Here is an 18,581-nt window from a genome sequence, read left to right on the forward strand (position 1 = left end):
CTGCGCTTTCAATTCACCGCTGGCATGCTTCTGGCTGGTGCTCAAGGATGACTTTCCTGGGTTTTGACTTGGTCCTGATGCAGACGAATCTGGAGAATTCTTGTTCGTGCCCTGAGCTTCCGAGATGCAGAGAAGAAAGGCTGCGCTTAGTTGCTCGGGAAGGAAGGACATAGACAGCGCCTTGTGTTTGAGAGTGAGCAGCTGCTGGTTTTTGCAGTTGACTTCGCTGTGCACTGAATGTCAGGTGGAGCTGTGCACACTTCTACAACGAGCAGGGCAGCAGAAAACAGAGAGCACGGACGACTTACAGCAGTTTGAAGCCTGCCTAGGAAAGAGTAGTGTTTTTGGAGTGTTCAGGAAATCCATGTTTCTGGGCATGGGCGGGATGCGGGCACTGTGCTGGCAAGCTCTCTCCCTGCGAGACACGCTGGAAAAGCTTTTCGCTATGATGCAGTCCGCTAGAGACGACGACTCCGGCTCTCGGCAGCTGTCCGCAGGGAAGCGGCGGTTGCCTGCGTCTTTCTGCCGAAACCGCGCTTTGCAGCCTACAAGTGCGGTTCACGTCAGCGGTGCACCTAGTAGCCGCTTCTTCGCCTCCGGCAGCCGGGGAGAGCGGTTGGCTTCTGAGAGGCGAAGAACGAAACCGGCTTGTGTGCGCTGCCTTGGCACTGCTAGAGGACGGTGGCTGCAGCTGGCAGCCCTTTCAGTTCACCTCTGGGATGCTTCTGGCAGGTGCTCCAGGACGACTTTCCTGGGTTTTGACTTGGTCCTGATGCAGACGAATCTGGAGAATTCTAGTTCGTACCCTGAGCTTCCGAGTTGCAGAGAACTCGATGGCAGCTGCAGAAAAGGAGGGCTGCGCTGAGTTGCTTGGGAAGCAAGGACATAGACAGCGCCTTGTGTTTGGGAGTGAGCAGCTGCTGGTTTTTTGCAGTTGACTTCGATGTGCACTGAATGCCAGGGTGAGCTGTGCACTCTTCTACAACGAGCAGGACAGCAGAACACAGAGTGCACGCACGTCTGACAGCAGTTTAAAGCTTGCCTAGGAAAGAGCAGTGTTTTTGGAGTGTTCAGGAAATCTATGTTTCTGGGCAAGGGCGGGATGCGTGCAATGTGCTGGCAAGCTTTCTCCCTTCGAGAGACGGTGGAAAAGCTTTTCGCTATGATGCAGTCCGCTAGAGACGCAGACTTCGGCTCTCGGCAGCTGTCCGCAGGGAAGCGGCGGTTGCCGTCGTCTTTCTGGCAAAACCGCGCTTTGCAGCCTACAAGTGCGGTTCACGTCAGCGGTGCACCTAGTAGCCGCTTCTTCGCCTCCGGCAGCCAGGGAGAGCGGTTGGCTTCTGAGAGGCGAAGAACGAAACCGGCTTGTGTGCGCAGCCTTGGCACTGCTAGAGGACGGTGGCTGCAGCTGCCAGCGCTTTCAGTTCACCACTGGGATTCTTCTGGCAGGTGCTCCAGGACGACTTTCCTGGGTTTTGACTTGGTCCTGATGCAGACGAATCTGGAGAATTCTAGTTCGTACCCTGAGCTTCCGAGTTGCAGTGAACTCGATGGCAGCTGCAGAAAAGAAGCGCTGTGCTGAGTTGCTCGGGAAGCAAGGACATAGACAGCGCCTTGTGTTTGAGAGTGAGCAGCTGCTGGTTTTTGCAGTTGACTTCGCTGTGCACTGAATGTCAGGTGAAGCTGTGCACACTTCTACAACGAGCAGGGCAGCAGAAAACAGAGAGCACGGACGACTTACAGCAGTTTGAAGCCTGCCTAGGAAAGAGTAGTGTTTTTGGAGTGTTCAGGAAATCCATGTTTCTGGGCAAGGGCGGCATGCGGGCACTGTGCTGGCAAGCTCTCTCCCTGCGAGACACGCTGGAAAAGCTTTTCGCTATGATGCAGTCCGCTAGAGACGCAGACTCCGGCTCTCGGCAGCTGTCCGCAGGGAAGCGGCGGTTGCCGGCGTCTTTCTGCCGAAACCGCGCTTTGCAGCCTACAAGTGCGGTTCACGTCAGCGGTGCACCTAGTAGCCGCTTCTTCGCCTCCGGCAGCCGGGGAGAGCGGTTGGCTTCTGAGAGGCGAAGAACGAAACCGGCTTGTGTGCGCTGCCTTGGCACTGCTAGAGGACGGTGGCTGCAGCTGCCAGCGCTTTCAGTTCACCTCTGGGATGCTTCTGGCAGGTGCTCCAGGACGACTTTCCTGGGTTTTGACTTGGTCCTGATGCAGACGAATCTGGAGAATTCTAGTTCGTACCCTGAGCTTCCGAGTTGCAGAGAACTCGATGGCAGCTGCAGAAAAGGAGGGCTGCGCTGAGTTGCTTGGGAAGCAAGGATATAGACAGCGCCTTGTGTTTGGGAGTGAGCAGCTGCTGGTTTTTTGCAGTTGACTTCGATGTGCACTGAATGCCAGGGTGAGCTGTGCACTCTTCTACAACGAGCAGGACAGCAGAACACAGAGAGCACGGACGACTTACAGCAGTTTGAAGCCTGCCTAGGAAAGAGTAGTGTTTTTGGAGTGTTCAGGAAATCCATGTTTCTGGGCAAGGGCGGGATGCGGGCACTGTGCTGGCAAGCTCTCTCTCTGCGAGACACGCTGGAAAAGCTTTTCGCTATGATGCAGTCCGCTAGAGACGCAGACTTCGGCTCTCGGCAGCTGTCCGCAGGGAAGCGGCGGTTGCCGGCGTCTTTCTGCCGAAGCCGCGCTTTGCAGCCTACAAGTGCGGTTCACGTCAGCGGTGCACCTAGTGGCCGCTTCTTCGCCTCCGGCAGCCGGGGAGAGCGGTTGGCTTCTGAGAGGCGAAGAACGAAACCGGCTTGTGTGCGCTGCCTTGGCACTGCTAGAGGACGGTGGCTGCAGCTAACAGCCCTTTCAGTTCACCTCTGGGATTCTTCTGTCAGGTGCTCCAGGACGACTTTCCTGCGTTTTGACTTGGTCCTGATGCAGACGAATCTGGAGAATTCTTATTCGTGCCCTGAGCTTCCGAGATGCAGAGAAGAAGGGCTGCGCTGAGTTGCTCGGGAAGCAAGGACATAGACAGCGCCTTGTGTTTGGGAGTCAGCAGCTACTGGTGTTTTGCAATTGACTTCGCTGTGCACTGAATGCCAGGGTGAGCTGTGCACTCCTCTACAACGAGCAGGGCAGCAGAAAACAGAGAGCACGCACGTCTGACAGCAGATTGAAGCTTGCCTAGGAAAGAGCAGTGTTTTTGGAGTGTTCAGAAAATCCATGTTTCTGGGCAAGGGCGGGATGCGTACACTGTGCTGGCAAGCTCTCTCTCTGCGAGACACGCTGGAAAAGCTTTTCGCTATGATGCAGTCCGCTAGAGACGCAGACTTCGGCTCTCGGCAGCTGTCCGCAGGGAAGCGGCGGTTGCCGGCGTCTTTCTGCCGAAGCCGCGCTTTGCAGCCTACAAGTGCGGTTCACGTCAGCGGTGCACCTAGTGGCCGCTTCTTCGCCTCCGGCAGCCGGGGAGAGCGGTTGGCTTCTGAGAGGCGAAGAACGAAACCGGCTTGTGTGCGCTGCCTTGGCACTGCTAGAGGACGGTGGCTGCAGCTAACAGCCCGTTCAGTTCACCTCTGGGATGCTTCTGGCAGGTGCTCCAGGACGTCTTTCCTGCGTTTTGACTTGGTCCTGATGCAGACGAATCTGGAGAATACTTGTTCGTGCCCTGAGCTTCCGAGATGCAGAGAAGGAGGTCTGCGCTGAGTTGCTCGGGAAGCAAGGACATAGACAGCGCCATGTGTTTGGGAGTCAGCAGCTACTGGTGTTTTGCACTTGACTTCGCTGTGCACTGAATGCCAGGGTGAGCTGTGCACTCCTCTACAACGAGCAGGGCAGCAGAAAACAGAGAGCACGCACGTCTGACAGCAGTTTGAAGCTTGCCTAGAAAAGAGTAGTGTTTTTGGAGTGTTCAGCAAATATATGTTTCTGGGCAAGGGCGGCAGGCGGGCACTGTGCTGGCAAGCTTTCTCCCTGCGAGACACGCTGGAAAAGCTTTTCGCTATGATGCAGTCCGCTAGAGACGCAGACTTCGGCTCTCGGCAGCTGTCCGCAGGGAAGTGGCGGTTGCCGGCGTCTTTCTGGCAAAACCGCGCTTTGCAGCCTACAAGTGCGGTTCACGTCAGCGGTGCACCTAGTAGCCGCTTCTTCGCCTCCGGCAGCCAGGGAGAGCGGTTGGCTTCTGAGAGGCGAAGAACGAAACCGGCTTGTGTGCGCTGCCTTGGCACTGCTAGAGGACGGTGGCTGCAGCTGCCAGCGCTTTCAGTTCACCTCTGGGATTCTTCTGGCAGGTGCTCCAGGACGACTTTCCTGGGTTTTGACTTGGTCCTGATGCAGACGAATCTGGAGAATTCTTGTTCGTGCCCTGAGCTTCCGAGATGCAGAGAAGAAGGGCTGCGCTGAGTTGCTCGGGAAGCAAGGACATAGACAGCGCCTTGTGTTAGGGAGTGAGCAGCTACTGGTGTTTTGCAATTGACTTCGCTGTGCACTGAATGTCAGGTGGAGCTGTGCACTCCTCTACAACGAGCAGGACGCCACAAAACAGAGAGCACGCACGTCTGACAGCAGTTTGAAGCTTGCCTAGGAAAGAGCAGTGTTTTTGGAGTGTTCAGAAAATCCATGTTTCTGGGCAAGGGCGGGAGGCGGGCACTGTGCTGGCAAGCTCTCTCTCTGCGAGACACGCTGAAAAAGCTTTTCGCTATGATGCAGTCCGCTAGAGACGCAGACTCCGGCTCGCGGCAGCTGTCCGCAGGGAAGCGGCGGCTGCGCTTTCAATTCACCGCTGGCATGCTTCTGGCTGGTGCTCAAGGACGACTTTCCTGGGTTTTGACTTGGTCCTGATGCAGACGAATCTGGAGAATTCTTGTTCGTGCCCTGAGCTTCCGAGATGCAGAGAAGAAAGGCTGCGCTTAGTTGCTCGGGAAGGAAGGACATAGACAGCGCCTTGTGTTTGAGAGTGAGCAGCTGCTGGTTTTTGCAGTTGACTTCGCTGTGCACTGAATGTCAGGTGGAGCTGTGCACACTTCTACAACGAGCAGGGCAGCAGAAAACAGAGAGCACGGACGACTTACAGCAGTTTGAAGCCTGCCTAGGAAAGAGTAGTGTTTTTGGAGTGTTCAGGAAATCCATGTTTCTGGGCATGGGCGGGATGCGGGCACTGTGCTGGCAAGCTCTCTCCCTGCGAGACACGCTGGAAAAGCTTTTCGCTATGATGCAGTCCGCTAGAGACGACGACTCCGGCTCTCGGCAGCTGTCCGCAGGGAAGCGGCGGTTGCCTGCGTCTTTCTGCCGAAACCGCGCTTTGCAGCCTACAAGTGCGGTTCACGTCAGCGGTGCACCTAGTAGCCGCTTCTTCGCCTCCGGCAGCCGGGGAGAGCGGTTGGCTTCTGAGAGGCGAAGAACGAAACCGGCTTGTGTGCGCTGCCTTGGCACTGCTAGAGGACGGTGGCTGCAGCTGGCAGCCCTTTCAGTTCACCTCTGGGATGCTTCTGGCAGGTGCTCCAGGACGACTTTCCTGGGTTTTGACTTGGTCCTGATGCAGACGAATCTGGAGAATTCTAGTTCGTACCCTGAGCTTCCGAGTTGCAGAGAACTCGATGGCAGCTGCAGAAAAGGAGGGCTGCGCTGAGTTGCTTGGGAAGCAAGGACATAGACAGCGCCTTGTGTTTGGGAGTGAGCAGCTGCTGGTTTTTTGCAGTTGACTTCGATGTGCACTGAATGCCAGGGTGAGCTGTGCACTCTTCTACAACGAGCAGGACAGCAGAACACAGAGTGCACGCACGTCTGACAGCAGTTTAAAGCTTGCCTAGGAAAGAGCAGTGTTTTTGGAGTGTTCAGGAAATCCATGTTTCTGGGCAAGGGCGGGATGCGTGCAATGTGCTGGCAAGCTTTCTCCCTTCGAGAGACGGTGGAAAAGCTTTTCGCTATGATGCAGTCCGCTAGAGACGCAGACTTCGGCTCTCGGCAGCTGTCCGCAGGGAAGCGGCGGTTGCCGTCGTCTTTCTGGCAAAACCGCGCTTTGCAGCCTACAAGTGCGGTTCACGTCAGCGGTGCACCTAGTAGCCGCTTCTTCGCCTCCGGCAGCCAGGGAGAGCGGTTGGCTTCTGAGAGGCGAAGAACGAAACCGGCTTGTGTGCGCAGCCTTGGCACTGCTAGAGGACGGTGGCTGCAGCTGCCAGCGCTTTCAGTTCACCACTGGGATTCTTCTGGCAGGTGCTCCAGGACGACTTTCCTGGGTTTTGACTTGGTCCTGATGCAGACGAATCTGGAGAATTCTAGTTCGTACCCTGAGCTTCCGAGTTGCAGTGAACTCGATGGCAGCTGCAGAAAAGAAGCGCTGTGCTGAGTTGCTCGGGAAGCAAGGACATAGACAGCGCCTTGTGTTTGAGAGTGAGCAGCTGCTGGTTTTTGCAGTTGACTTCGCTGTGCACTGAATGTCAGGTGAAGCTGTGCACACTTCTACAACGAGCAGGGCAGCAGAAAACAGAGAGCACGGACGACTTACAGCAGTTTGAAGCCTGCCTAGGAAAGAGTAGTGTTTTTGGAGTGTTCAGGAAATCCATGTTTCTGGGCAAGGGCGGCATGCGGGCACTGTGCTGGCAAGCTCTCTCCCTGCGAGACACGCTGGAAAAGCTTTTCGCTATGATGCAGTCCGCTAGAGACGCAGACTCCGGCTCTCGGCAGCTGTCCGCAGGGAAGCGGCGGTTGCCGGCGTCTTTCTGCCGAAACCGCGCTTTGCAGCCTACAAGTGCGGTTCACGTCAGCGGTGCACCTAGTAGCCGCTTCTTCGCCTCCGGCAGCCGGGGAGAGCGGTTGGCTTCTGAGAGGCGAAGAACGAAACCGGCTTGTGTGCGCTGCCTTGGCACTGCTAGAGGACGGTGGCTGCAGCTGCCAGCGCTTTCAGTTCACCTCTGGGATGCTTCTGGCAGGTGCTCCAGGACGACTTTCCTGGGTTTTGACTTGGTCCTGATGCAGACGAATCTGGAGAATTCTAGTTCGTACCCTGAGCTTCCGAGTTGCAGAGAACTCGATGGCAGCTGCAGAAAAGGAGGGCTGCGCTGAGTTGCTTGGGAAGCAAGGATATAGACAGCGCCTTGTGTTTGGGAGTGAGCAGCTGCTGGTTTTTTGCAGTTGACTTCGATGTGCACTGAATGCCAGGGTGAGCTGTGCGGTCTTCTACAACGAGCAGGACAGCAGAACACAGAGTGCACGCACGTCTGACAGCAGTTTGAAGCTTGCCTAGGAAAGAGCAGTGTTTTTGGAGTGTTCAGGAAATCCATGTTTCTGGGCAAGGGCGGGATGCGTGCACTGTGCTGGCAAGCTTTCTCCCTGCGAGACACGCTGGAAAAGCTTTTCGCTATGATGCAGTCCGCTAGAGACGCAGACTTCGGCTCTCGGCAGCTGTCCGCAGGGAAGCGGCGGTTGCCGGCGTCTTTCTGGCAAAACCGCGCTTTGCAGCCTACAAGTGCGGTTCACGTCAGCGGTGCACCTAGTAGCCGCTTCTTCGCCTCCGGCAGCCAGGGAGAGCGGTTGGCTTCTGAGAGGCGAAGAACGAAACCGGCTTGTGTGCGCAGCCTTGGCACTGCTAGAGGACGGTGGCTGCAGCTGCCAGCGCTTTCAGTTCACCTCTGGGATTCTTCTGGCAGGTGCTCCAGGACGACTTTCCTGGGTTTTGACTTGGTCCTGATGCAGACGAATCTGGAGAATTCTAGTTCGTACCCCGAGCTTCCGAGTTGCAGTGAACTCGATGGCAGCTGCAGAAAAGAAGGGCTGTGCTGAGTTGCTCGGATAGCAAGGACATAGGCAGCGCCTTGTGTTAGGGAGTGAGCAGCTGCTGGTTTTTTGCAGTTGACTTCGATATGCACTGAATGCCAGTGTGAGCTGTGCACTCTTATACAACTATCTGGACACCACAAAACAGAGAGCACAGATGTCTGACAGCAGTGTGAAGCTTGCCTAGGAAAGAGTAGTGTTTTTGGAGTGTTCAGCAAATATATGTTTCTGGGCAAGGGCGGGAGGCGGGCACTGTGCTGGCAAGCTTTCTCCCCGCGAGACACGCTGGAAAAGCTTTTCGCTATGATGCAGTCCGCTAGAGACGCAGACTTCGGCTCTCGGCAGCTCTCCGCAGGGAAGCGGCGGTTGCCGGCGTCTTTCTGCCGAAGCCGCGCTTTGCAGCCTACAAGTGCGGTTCACGTCAGCGGTGCACCTAGTAGCCGCTTCTTCGCCTCCAACAGCCAGGGACAGCGGTTGGCTTCTGAGAGGCGAAGAACGAAACCGGCTTGTGTGCGCTGCCTTGGCACTGCTAGAGGACGGTGGCTGCAGCTGCCAGCGCTTTCAGTTCACCTCTGGGATTCTTCTGGCAGGTGCTCCAGGACGACTTTCCTGGGTTTTGACTTGGTCCTGATGCAGACGAATCTAGAGAATTCTTGTTCGTGCCCTGAGCTTCCGAGATGCAGAGAAGAAGGGCTGCGCTGAGTTGCTCGGGAAGCAAGGACATAGACAGCGCCTTGTGTTAGGGAGTGAGCAGCTACTGGTGTTTTGCAATTGACTTCGCTGTGCACTGAATGTCAGGTGGAGCTGTGCACTCCTCTACAACGAGCAGGACGCCACAAAACAGAGAGCACGCACGTCTGACAGCAGTTTGAAGCTTGCCTAGGAAAGAGCAGTGTTTTTGGAGTGTTCAGAAAATCCATGTTTCTGGGCAAGGGCGGGAGGCGGGCACTGTGCTGGCAAGCTCTCTCTCTGCGAGACACGCTGGAAAAGCTTTTCGCTATGATGCAGTCCGCTAGAGACGCAGACTCCGGCTCGCGGCAGCTGTCCGCAGGGAAGCGGCGGCTGCGCTTTCAATTCACCGCTGGCATGCTTCTGGCTGGTGCTCAAGGACGACTTTCCTGGGTTTTGACTTGGTCCTGATGCAGACGAATCTGGAGAATTCTTGTTCGTGCCCTGAGCTTCCGAGATGCAGAGAAGAAAGGCTGCGCTTAGTTGCTCGGGAAGGAAGGACATAGACAGCGCCTTGTGTTTGAGAGTGAGCAGCTGCTGGTTTTTGCAGTTGACTTCGCTGTGCACTGAATGTCAGGTGGAGCTGTGCACACTTCTACAACGAGCAGGGGCAGCAGAAAACAGAGAGCACGGACGACTTACAGCAGTTTGAAGCCTGCCTAGGAAAGAGTAGTGTTTTTGGAGTGTTCAGGAAATCCATGTTTCTGGGCATGGGCGGGATGCGGGCACTGTGCTGGCAAGCTCTCTCCCTGCGAGACACGCTGGAAAAGCTTTTCGCTATGATGCAGTCCGCTAGAGACGCAGACTCCGGCTCTCGGCAGCTGTCCGCAGGGAAGCGGCGGTTGCCGGCGTCTTTCTGCCGAAACCGCGCTTTGCAGCCTACAAGTGCGGTTCACGTCAGCGGTGCACCTAGTAGCCGCTTCTTCGCCTCCGGCAGCCGGGGAGAGCGGTTGGCTTCTGAGAGGCGAAGAACGAAACCGGCTTGTGTGCGCTGCCTTGGCACTGCTAGAGGACGGTGGCTGCAGCTGGCAGCCCTTTCAGTTCACCTCTGGGATGCTTCTGGCAGGTGCTCCAGGACGACTTTCCTGGGTTTTGACTTGGTCCTGATGCAGACGAATCTGGAGAATTCTAGTTCGTACCCTGAGCTTCCGAGTTGCAGAGAACTCGATGGCAGCTGCAGAAAAGGAGGGCTGCGCTGAGTTGCTTGGGAAGCAAGGACATAGACAGCGCCTTGTGTTTGGGAGTGAGCAGCTGCTGGTTTTTTGCAGTTGACTTCGATGTGCACTGAATGCCAGGGTGAGCTGTGCACTCTTCTACAACGAGCAGGACAGCAGAACACAGAGTGCACGCACGTCTGACAGCAGTTTAAAGCTTGCCTAGGAAAGAGCAGTGTTTTTGGAGTGTTCAGGAAATCCATGTTTCTGGGCAAGGGCGGGATGCGTGCAATGTGCTGGCAAGCTTTCTCCCTTCGAGAGACGGTGGAAAAGCTTTTCGCTATGATGCAGTCCGCTAGAGACGCAGACTTCGGCTCTCGGCAGCTGTCCGCAGGGAAGCGGCGGTTGCCGTCGTCTTTCTGGCAAAACCGCGCTTTGCAGCCTACAAGTGCGGTTCACGTCAGCGGTGCACCTAGTAGCCGCTTCTTCGCCTCCGGCAGCCAGGGAGAGCGGTTGGCTTCTGAGAGGCGAAGAACGAAACCGGCTTGTGTGCGCAGCCTTGGCACTGCTAGAGGACGGTGGCTGCAGCTGCCAGCGCTTTCAGTTCACCACTGGGATTTTTCTGGCAGGTGCTCCAGGACGACTTTCCTGGGTTTTGACTTGGTCCTGATGCAGACGAATCTGGAGAATTCTAGTTCGTACCCTGAGCTTCCGAGTTGCAGTGAACTCGATGGCAGCTGCAGAAAAGAAGCGCTGTGCTGAGTTGCTTGGGAAGCAAGGACATAGACAGCGCCTTGTGTTTGAGAGTGAGCAGCTGCTGGTTTTTGCAGTTGACTTCGCTGTGCACTGAATGTCAGGTGAAGCTGTGCACACTTCTACAACGAGCAGGGCAGCAGAAAACAGAGAGCACGGACGACTTACAGCAGTTTGAAGCCTGCCTAGGAAAGAGTAGTGTTTTTGGAGTGTTCAGGAAATCCATGTTTCTGGGCAAGGGCGGGATGCGGGCACTATGCTGGCAAGCTTTCTCCCTTCGAGAGACGGTGGAAAAGCTTTTCGCTATGATGCAGTCCGCTAGAGACGCAGACTTCGGCTCTCGGCAGCTGTCCGCAGGGAAGCGGCGGTTGCCGTCGTCTTTCTGGCAAAACCGCGCTTTGCAGCCTACAAGTGCGGTTCACGTCAGCGGTGCACCTAGTAGCCGCTTCTTCGCCTCCGGCAGCCAGGGAGAGCGGTTGGCTTCTGGGAGGCGAAGAACGAAACCGGCTTGTGTGCGCTGCCTTGGCACTGCTAGAGGACGGTGGCTGCAGCTGCCAGCGCTTTCAGTTCACCTCTGGGATGCTTCTGGCAGGTGCTCCAGGACGACTTTCCTGGGTTTTGACTTGGTCCTGATGCAGACGAATCTGGAGAATTCTAGTTCGTACCCTGAGCTTCCGAGTTGCAGAGAACTCGATGGCAGCTGCAGAAAAGAAGGGCTGTGCTGAGTTGCTCGGGAAGCAAGGACATAGACAGCGCCTTGTGTTTGGGAGTGAGCAGCTGCTGGTTTTTTGCAGTTGACTTCGATGTGCACTGAATGCCAGTGTGAGCTGTGCACTCTTATACAACTCTCTGGACACCACAAAACAGAGAGCACAGATGTCTGACAGCAGTGTGAAGCTTGCCTAGGGAAGAGTAGTGTTTTTGGAGTGTTCAGCAAATATATGTTTCTGGGCAAGGGCGGGAGGCGGGCACTGTGCTGGCAAGCTTTCTCCCTGCGAGACACGCTGGAAAAGCTTTTCGCTATGATGCAGTCCGCTAGAGACGCAGACTTCGGCTCTCGGCAGCTGTCCGCAGGGAAGCGGCGGTTGCCGGCGTCTTTCTGGCAAAACCGCGCTTTGCAGCCTACAAGTGCGGTTCACGTCAGCGGTGCACCTAGTAGCCGCTTCTTCGCCTCCGGCAGCCGGGGAGAGCGGTTGGCTTCTGAGAGGCGAAGAACGAAACCGGCTTGTGTGCGCTGCCTTGGCACTGCTAGAGGACGGTGGCTGCAGCTGGCAGCGCTTTCAGTTCACCTCTGGGATGCTTCTGGCAGGTGCTCCAGGACGACTTTCCTGCGTTTTGACTTGGTCCTGATGCAGACGAATCTGGAGAATTCTTGTTCCTGCCCTGAGCTTCCGAGATGCAGAGAAGAAGGGCTGCGCTGAGTTGCTCGGGAAGCAAGGACATAGACAGCGCCTTGTGTTAGGGAGTGAGCAGCTACTGGTGTTTTGCAATTGACTTCGCTGTGCACTGAATGTCAGGTGGAGCTGTGCACTCCTCTACAACGAGCAGGACGCCACAAAACAGAGAGCACTCACGTCTGACAGCAGTTTGAAGCTTGCCTAGGAAAGAGCAGTGTTTTTGGAGTGTTCAGAAAATCCATGTTTCTGGGCAAGGGCGGGATGCGTACACTGTGCTGGCAAGCTCTCTCTCTGCGAGACACGCTGGAAAAGCTTTTCGCTATGATGCAGTCCGCTAGAGACGCAGACTCCGGCTCTCGGCAGCTGTCCGCAGGGAAGCGGCGGCTGCGCTTTCAATTCACCGCTGGCATGCTTCTGGCTGGTGCTCAAGGACGACTTTCCTGGGTTTTGACTTGGTCCTGATGCAGACGAATCTGGAGAATTCTTGTTAGTGCCCTGAGCTTCCGAGATGCAGAGAAGAAATGCTGCGCTTAGTTGCTCGGGAAGGAAGGACATAGACAGCGCCTTGTGTTTGAGAGTGAGCAGCTGCTGGTTTTTGCAGTTGACTTCGCTGTGCACTGAATGTCAGGTGGAGCTGTGCACACTTCTACAACGAGCAGGGCAGCAGAAAACAGAGAGCACGGACGACTTACAGCAGTTTGAAGCCTGCCTAGGAAAGAGTAGTGTTTTTGGAGTGTTCAGGAAATCCATGTTTCTGGGCAAGGGCGGGATGCGTGCACTGTGCTGGCAAGCTCTCTCCCTGCGAGACACGCTGGAAAAGCTTTTCGCTATGATGCAGTCCGCTAGAGACGCAGACTCCGGCTCTCGGCAGCTGTCCGCAGGGAAGCGGCGGTTGCCGGCGTCTTTCTGCCGAAGCCGCGCTTTGCAGCCTACAAGTGCGGTTCACGTCAGCGGTGCACCTAGTAGCCGCTTCTTCGCCTCCTGCAGCCGGGGAGAGCGGTTGGCTTCTGAGAGGCGAAGAACGAAACCGGCTTGCGTGAGCTGCCTTGGCACTGCTAGAGGACGGTGGCTGCAGCTGCCAGCGCTTTCAGTTCACCTCTGGGATTCTTCTGTCAGGTGCTCCAGGACGACTTTCCTGCGTTTTGACTTGGTCCTGATGCAGACGAATCTGGAGAATTCTTGTTCGTGCCCTGAGCTTCCGAGATGCAGAGAAGAAGGGCTGCGCTGAGTTGCTCGGGAAGCAAGGACATAGACAGCGCCTTGTGTTTGGGAGTCAGCAGCTACTGGTGTTTTGCAATTGACTTCGCTGTGCACTGAATGCCAGGGTGAGCTGTGCACTCCTCTACAACGAGCAGGGCAGCAGAAAACAGAGAGCACGCACGTCTGACAGCAGATTGAAGCTTGCCTAGGAAAGAGCAGTGTTTTTGGAGTGTTCAGAAAATCCATGTTTCTGGGCAAGGGCGGGATGCGTACACTGTGCTGGCAAGCTCTCTCTCTGCGAGACACGCTGGAAAAGCTTTTCGCTATGATGCAGTCCGCTAGAGACGCAGACTTCGGCTCTCGGCAGCTGTCCGCAGGGAAGCGGCGGTTGCCGGCGTCTTTCTGGCAAAACCGCGCTTTGCAGCCTACAAGTACGGTTCACGTCAGCGGTGCACCTAGTAGCCGCTTCTTCGCCTCCGGCAGCCGGGGAGAGCGGTTGGCTTCTGAGAGGCGAAGAACGAAACCGGCTTGTGTGCGCTGCCTTGGCACTGCTAGAGGACGGTGGCTGCAGCTGGCAGCCCTTTCAGTTCACCTCTGGGATGCTTCTGGCAGGTGCTCCAGGACGACTTTCCTGCGTTTTGACTTGGTCCTGATGCAGACGAATCTGGAGAATTCTTGTTCGTGCCCTGAGCTTCCGAGATGCAGAGAAGAAGGGCTGCGCTGAGTTGCTCGGGAAGCAAGGACATAGACAGCGCCTTGTGTTTGGGAGTGAGCAGCTGCTGGTTTTTTGCAGTTGACTTCGATGTGCACTGAATGCCAGGGTGAGCTGTGCACTCTTCTACAACGAGCAGGACAGCAGAACACAGAGTGCACGCACGTCTGACAGCAGTTTAAAGCTTGCCTAGGAAAGAGTAGTGTTTTTGGAGTGTTCAGGAAATCCATGTTTCTGGGCAAGGGCGGGATGCGTGCACTGTGCTGGCAAGCTTTCTCCCTTCGAGAGACGGTGGAAAAGCTTTTCGCTATGATGCAGTCCGCTAGAGACGCAGACTTCGGCTCTCGGCAGCTGTCCGCAGGGAAGCGGCGGTTGCCGTCGTCTTTCTGGCAAAACCGCGCTTTGCAGCCTACAAGTGCGGTTCACGTCAGCGGTGCACCTAGTAGCCGCTTCTTCGCCTCCGGCAGCCAGGGAGAGCGGTTGGCTTCTGAGAGGCGAAGAACGAAACCGGCTTGTGTGCGCAGCCTTGGCACTGCTAGAGGACGGTGGCTGCAGCTGCCAGCGCTTTCAGTTCACCACTGGGATTCTTCTGGCAGGTGCTCCAGGACGACTTTCCTGGGTTTTGACTTGGTCCTGATGCAGACGAATCTGGAGAATTCTAGTTCGTACCCTGAGCTTCCGAGTTGCAGTGAACTCGATGGCAGCTGCAGAAAAGAAGCGCTGTGCTGAGTTGCTCGGGAAGCAAGGACATAGACAGCGCCTTGTGTTTGAGAGTGAGCAGCTGCTGGTTTTTGCAGTTGACTTCGCTGTGCACTGAATGTCAGGTGAAGCTGTGCACACTTCTACAACGAGCAGGGCAGCAGAAAACAGAGAGCACGCACGTCTGACAGCAGTTTGAAGCTTGCCTAGGAAAGAGCAGTGTTTTTGGAGTGTTCAGGAAATCCATGTTTCTGGGCAAGGGCGGGATGCGTGCACTGTGCTGGCAAGCTTTCTCCCTGCGAGACACGCTGGAAAAGCTTTTCGCTATGATGCAGTCCGCTAGAGACGCAGACTTCGGCTCTCGGCAGCTGTCCGCAGGGAAGCGGCGGTTGCCGTCGTCTTTCTGGCAAAACCGCGCTTTGCAGCCTACAAGTGCGGTTCACGTCAGCGGTGCACCTAGTAGCCGCTTCTTCGCCTCCGGCAGCCAGGGAGAGCGGTTGGCTTCTGGGAGGCGAAGAACGAAACCGGCTTGTGTGCGCTGCCTTGGCACTGCTAGAGGACGGTGGCTGCAGCTGCCAGCGCTTTCAGTTCACCTCTGGGATGCTTCTGGCAGGTGCTCCAGGACGACTTTCCTGGGTTTTGACATGGTCCTGATGCAGACGAATCTGGAGAATTCTAGTTCGTACCCTGAGCTTCCGAGTTGCAGAGAACTCGATGGCAGCTGCAGAAAAGAAGGGCTGTGCTGAGTTGCTCGGGAAGCAAGGACATAGACAGCGCCTTGTGTTTGGGAGTGAGCAGCTGCTGGTTTTTTGCAGTTGACTTCGATGTGCACTGAATGCCAGTGTGAGCTGTGCACTCTTATACAACTATCTGGACACCACAAAACAGAGAGCACAGATGTCTGACAGCAGTGTGAAGCTTGCCTAGGAAAGAGTAGTGTTTTTGGAGTGTTCAGCAAATATATGTTTCTGGGCAAGGGCGGGAGGCGGGCACTGTGCTGGCAAGCTTTCTCCCTGCGAGACACGCTGGAAAAGCTTTTCGCTATGATGCAGTCCGCTAGAGACGCAGACTTCGGCTCTCGGCAGCTGTCCGCAGGGAAGCGGCGGTTGCCGGCGTCTTTCTGGCAAAACCGCGCTTTGCAGCCTACAAGTGCGGTTCACGTCAGCGGTGCACCTAGTAGCCGCTTCTTCGCCTCCGGCAGCCGGGGAGAGCGGTTGGCTTCTGAGAGGCGAAGAACGAAACCGGCTTGTGTGCGCTGCCTTGGCACTGCTAGAGGACGGTGGCTGCAGCTGGCAGCGCTTTCAGTTCACCTCTGGGATTCTTCTGGCAGGTGCTCCAGGACGACTTTCCTGGGTTTTGACTTGGTCCTGATGCAGACGAATCTGGAGAATTCTTGTTCGTGCCCTGAGCTTCCGAGATGCAGAGAAGAAGGGCTGCGCTGAGTTGCTCGGGAAGCAAGGACATAGACAGCGCCTTGTGTTAGGGAGTGAGCAGCTACTGGTGTTTTGCAATTGATTTCGCTGTGCACTGAATGTCAGGTGGAGCTGTGCACTCCTCTACAACGAGCAGGACGCCACAAAACAGAGAGCACGCACGTCTGACAGCAGTTTGAAGCTTGCCTAGGAAAGAGCAGTGTTTTTGGAGTGTTCAGAAAATCCATGTTTCTGGGCAAGGGCGGGATGCGTACACTGTGCTGGCAAGCTCTCTCCCTGCGAGACACGCTGGAAAAGCTTTTCGCTATGATGCAGTCCGCTAGAGACGCAGACTCCGGCTCTCGGCAGCTGTCCGCAGGGAAGCGGCGGCTGCGCTTTCAATTCACCGCTGGCATGCTTCTGGCTGGTGCTCAAGGACGACTTTCCTGGGTTTTGACTTGGTCCTGATGCAGACGAATCTGGAGAATTCTTGTTCGTGCCCTGAGCTTCCGAGATGCAGAGAAGAAAGGCTGCGCTTAGTTGCTCGGGAAGGAAGGACATAGACAGCGCCTTGTGTTTGAGAGTGAGCAGCTGCTGGTTTTTGCAGTTGACTTCGCTGTGCACTGAATGTCAGGTGGAGCTGTGCACACTTCTACAACGAGCAGGGGCAGCAGAAAACAGAGAGCACGGACGACTTACAGCAGTTTGAAGCCTGCCTAGGAAAGAGTAGTGTTTTTGGAGTGTTCAGGAAATCCATGTTTCTGGGCAAGGGCGGGATGCGTGCACTGTGCTGGCAAGCTCTCTCCCTGCGAGACACGCTGGAAAAGCTTTTCGCTATGATGCAGTCCGCTAGAGACGCAGACTCCGGCTCTCGGCAGCTGTCCGCAGGGAAGCGGCGGTTGCCGGCGTCTTTCTGCCGAAGCCGCGCTTTGCAGCCTACAAGTGCGGTTCACGTCAGCGGTGCACCTAGTAGCCGCTTCTTCGCCTCCTGCAGCCGGGGAGAGCGGTTGGCTTCTGAGAGGCGAAGAACGAAACCGGCTTGTGTGCGCTGCCTTGGCACTGCTAGAGGACGGTGGCTGCAGCTGGCAGCGCTTTCAGTTCACCTCTGGGATTCTTCTGGCAGGTGCTCCAGGACGACTTTCCTGGGTTTTGACTTGGTCCTGATGCAGACGAATCTGGAGACTTCTTGTTCGTGCGCTGAGCTTCCGAGATGCAGAGAAGAAGGGCTGCGCTGAGTTGCTCGGGAAGCAAGGACATAGACAGCGCCTTGTGTTAGGGAGTGAGCAGCTACTGGTGTTTTGCAATTGACTTCGCTGTGCACTGAATGTCAGGTGGAGCTGTGCACTCCTCTACAACGAGCAGGACGCCACAAAACAGAGAGCACGCACGTCTGACAGCAGTTTGAAGCTTGCCTAGGAAAGAGCAGTGTTTTTGGAGTGTTCAGAAAATCCATGTTTCTGGGCAAGGGCGGGAGGCGGGCACTGTGCTGGCAAGCTCTCTCTCTGCGAGACACGCTGGAAAAGCTTTTCGCTATGATGCAGTCCGCTAGAGACGCAGACTCCGGCTCGCGGCAGCTGTCCGCAGGGAAGCGGCGGCTGCGCTTTCAATTCACCGCTGGCATGCTTCTGGCTGGTGCTCAAGGACGACTTTCCTGGGTTTTGACTTGGTCCTGATGCAGACCAATCTGGAGAATTCTTGTTCGTGCCCTGAGCTTCCGAGATGCAGAGAAGAAAGGCTGCGCTTAGTTGCTCGGGAAGGAAGGACATAGACAGCGCCTTGTGTTTGAGAGTGAGCAGCTGCTGGTTTTTGCAGTTGACTTCGCTGTGCACTGAATGTCAGGTGGAGCTGTGCACACTTCTACAACGAGCAGGGCAGCAGAAAACAGAGAGCATGGACGACTTACAGCAGTTTGAAGCCTGCCTAGGAAAGAGTAGTGTTTTTGGAGTGTTCAGGAAATCCATGTTTCTGGGCAAGGGCGGGATGCGGGCACTGTGCTGGCAAGCTCTCTCCCTGCGAGACACGCTGGAAAAGCTTTTCGCTATGATGCAGTCCGCTAGAGACGCAGACTCCGGCTCTCGGCAGCTGTCCGCAGGGAAGCGGCGGTTGCCGGCGTCTTTCTGCCGAAACCGCGCTTTGCAGCCTACAAGTGCGGTTCACGTCAGCGGTGCACCTAGTAGCCGCTTCTTCGCCTCCGGCAGCCGGGGAGAGCGGTTGGCTTCTGAGAGGCGAAGAACGAAACCGGCTTGTGTGCGCTGCCTTGGCACTGCTAGAGGACGGTGGCTGCAGCTGGCAGCCCTTTCAGTTCACCTCTGGGATGCTTCTGGCAGGTGCTCCAGGACGACTTTCCTGGGTTTTGACTTGGTCCTGATGCAGACGAATCTGGAGAATTCTAGTTCGTACCCTGAGCTTCCGAGTTGCAGAGAACTCGATGGCAGCTGCAGAAAAGGAGGGCTGCGCTGAGTTGCTTGGGAAGCAAGGACATAGACAGCGCCTTGTGTTAGGGAGTGAACAGCTGCTGGTTTTTTGCAGTTGACTTCGATGTGCACTGAATGCCAGGGTGAGCTGTGCACTCTTCTACAACGAGCAGGACAGCAGAACACAGAGTGCACGCACGTCTGACAGCAGTTTGAAGCTTGCCTAGGAAAGAGCAGTGTTTTTGGAGTGTTCAGGAAATCCATGTTTCTGGGCAAGGGCGGGATGCGTGCACTGTGCTGGCAAGCTTTCTCCCTTCGAGAGACGGTGGAAAAGCTTTTCGCTATGATGCAGTCCG

Source organism: Taeniopygia guttata, chromosome 8 (genome assembly GCF_048771995.1).
Source record: "Taeniopygia guttata chromosome 8, bTaeGut7.mat, whole genome shotgun sequence".
Classification (NCBI taxonomy): domain Eukaryota; kingdom Metazoa; phylum Chordata; class Aves; order Passeriformes; family Estrildidae; genus Taeniopygia; species Taeniopygia guttata.